We start from the raw sequence: 3,348 nt of genomic DNA, 5'->3' as shown, positions 1-3,348 counted from the left end.
ATCCTGCCACCCAGGCAAAGGGGAAGAGAGATTGGGCCAGTTAGCAACGTACAAGAAGACACCTACAAATAATTACAGAACTCCTAGAACACAACAGATGTCAGGAGACTTGGGCCGGGCGCAAACCAAGGAAACTGGCAACAGCAACACAACCGCGTTNACATCTCAAGTGGGTGTGTTTGCCCGCCAATTTCGTGCACTTTTCTTCTGCAATGTCAGGTAATAATGTGGTTCCTGTAATGATATGGTGGTGGTTAAGATGGCGTAAGAGAAGACAGGAGAAAAGAAAACATTGGGTGAACCCGTTCTTTCACGACAATTTAAACTCAGGTGTTTATATTGTTTCGAAGGAACTTAATCAGGATACAGAACTGTTCAAATCATTTTACAGAATGAGCATTGAAAGTTTTTCTTTATTAGTGGATCTTGTAGGGACTCAGAATCGAAGAGACGATACAAATTTTCGTACAGCTGTGTCAGCAGAACCATAAGAAAATTATAGTTTTGTATATTCTAAATTTTACATTTTTTGACAACAGGCCAGAAGACGAAAGGTTCTGAAATTTTTCATTCATTCATTCATTCATTCATTTGTTCACATTCCATAAAATCCTTACAAGGTTGAAATAACCAATAGATATAGAAATCGTCCAGAAAAATGAACTCATCTTGCTTAGAAATCAAGCAGTTGTCAAAATAAGAAGTTTATAGTTTGTGGGGTCGCTACTAATGTTCAACACACGCGCTTGCTATTTGTCTGTTCTTACTGATTCGCCCTCACTGTTAGTTCCACCGCGAGTGTACCGGCAGATACTTGCTCCTCCGTAGTAGGCGGAGTCTTACGGCCGTTAAGCTGGCCTGTCTGGAAGGTCTGGAAGGTGATGCAGCGCTGCGCGCACCGGTAGAAACGGCTGCCTCGGGCGTTTGCTGGAGTTTCGGAAGCTGTGTTCGCTGCATGGTCGCTGGAGACTTGCGGCTGCTGCTTAGGTTGCCTGGTCGCTGGAGGCTTGCGGCAACTACGTCAGTTGCCAGGTCGCTGTGAAGAGCTGATGCCCCTGTCAGGGCTGCTATCTCGGGATGAACTGAGCGTGTCGACTGATGACTGCGTCAAAGTTAAAGTCAAAGTCAAAGTCATGTTGCAACTGACGGTCAGTCAATCTGTCTGCCTTGGTGTCGAGTCCCAGCTGGGGCTCATGACCAGATGTATTCTTCTTTGTGAAAGTTGCTGTCCTGTCCATTTGGGGCGCCCTTTCTAACGAGAGGTCGGGTTTGTCATTTGTCAGTCTTAGTCAGTCCATGTCAGTATTGATATATATTTACAATTAAATTCTAGTCTTAATTACTATTTCTATGTACAATAAATTCAAGTCCCCTGTCAATTCAGGAATTGTACAGCAGATTGTGCCCTATTTGTAGCATTATTTGCTACCACGGCAGTCTAGTCACTTGAACAGTCGTATGCCTGACCGCCGCTAAGTTTAAGTNCCTCTTGTACTTTCTGTGTCGGGCTTCGCCTTGTCCGATGTTGCGAACATTCTCGTTTTCATGATTTTGTAAGACTTCTGCTTGTTGCCTGCATAATTTTGTTATGTAATCATAAACGTATGGGATTTTGAATTCCATGTGCAAATCGCGGACCGGTGTGCGCCTTGAAAAATTGTCAATGGTGCGGAGAACCTTGTTTTGCAGGCGCTGCAATTTCACGAGATGGGTATCTGCCGCAAACTCCAAGGCGGGACTACCATAAGTCATTAAGGAACTAAGAAGATCTTTACGGAGGGTGAGTTTAATGTTAGCTCTCAATCGCTCAGTTTTGAATAGGGAATATACTCCAATGAACGTTCTGAAGGCCTTGGCTTCGATCATTTCTATGTGTAATCTCCATGTCACTCTCTTATCGAAGATTACACCTCGATATTTTTTCAATGTTTACAAATTGAATATTTCTTCCATTTAGAGTAAAACAAGACTCAGGCGGTCGACGACCATGAGAGAAGTAGAACCCCTGAGTCTTATCTTCATTAATTTTTATATTCCAGCGCTCACACCAGGTCTCCAATGAATTGAGACCGCGCTGGATTTTTCTGATAATAAAAGCCTCCTTGCTATGTGTCGCATACAGACAGATGTCGTCCGCAAAGAGGGCCAGGTGAACACCATGAGTTTGGTTGGCATCATTTATATACAAGTTGAAGAGAGTAGGGGAAAGGACAGAACCTTGTGGCACACCTGCTTGTATTTCCTTTGGCGTTGATATTTCGCCTTCAACCGAGACCCAGAATGTACGCTGAGAAAGAAAGGACACAATAAGCTTGGTCAAACAGAGAATTCCAATTTTGATAACTTAGACAGCAAGCCTGAGTGCCACGTGGTATCAAATATTTGTGGGGTTCTTAATGTGTAGTCTTGTCATTACTCTGATGACAACCCACTTCTTCGGAACAGTTTGTTGGTCCTGAAAAGGACCGTGGTTGCTGAGATGTTTGATCGGTGAGGTAGCCCGGCGCGCGCCGGTAAGGAGAGAGGCTAGTTACGGTGAATGGCTGGTGAAAGGCTAGTCGTTGAGCGCGGTCGCTGGAGCGGAGAGGCGGTAGCTACGTCAGTTTCCCAGTGTGTCAGGTAAGACTACCGGCGAGTCCGTGCGGCCTAGTTGCCCAGTGAGTCGGGTGCGACCGGCTGACAGCCGTGGCAGTCATGCCTAGCTCAGCGAAGCGCCGATGCCTCCGTAGACTGAGCGCTGGCGACGAAGCCTGCTGGCTGATGTTGTTTGGTGTGGCTAGCTCGTAGACTGATGATGAACTGAATGATTCGGCGTTGGAGCTGGCCTCTTTTTATACACTGCTCGATGGGCGGAGCGAAACTTCAAATTGAGGAGGAAGAATTGATTGGCTAGCGCGCGTAATAATGTACACGCGGGCTAGCACCGAGCGCAGTATAAATGCGAACGTTTGGAGCAATATGATTGGGGATTCCATTATTCGATTCGGGTCATTCAGAGGATTGATTCGAGTGATATTCGGGGATTCATCGAGATTCGATTCATTCGTCGAGTTCATAGGGATTGACCATTCAGTAAGGAGTAAGTCTGTTCGACAAAACTCGATATTGGATGAGAAATTTGGACTGAATTCTTGTGTCTGGACAACATTGTGAATTCAGTGCGGGCTATACGCCAGTACTCGGCCGGGTGTTTAATCTGTAAGTGTCCAGCCAGTAATGGCTGGCGTCCCTGTGCCGGGGTACCAGGCATTCTGGGCCGAAAAACGTGCCGCTCTTCAGGCCGAATGTAAAGAAATCATACGACAATACCCCGAGGCCGAAACCCAGTACAGGCGCTTATTCGACATC

Source organism: Cryptotermes secundus, unplaced genomic scaffold (assembly GCF_002891405.2).
Source record: "Cryptotermes secundus unplaced genomic scaffold, Csec_1.0 scaffold1143, whole genome shotgun sequence".
In the NCBI taxonomy this organism is placed as follows: domain Eukaryota; kingdom Metazoa; phylum Arthropoda; class Insecta; order Blattodea; family Kalotermitidae; genus Cryptotermes; species Cryptotermes secundus.
Note: the sequence above shows the minus strand (reverse complement) of the source record.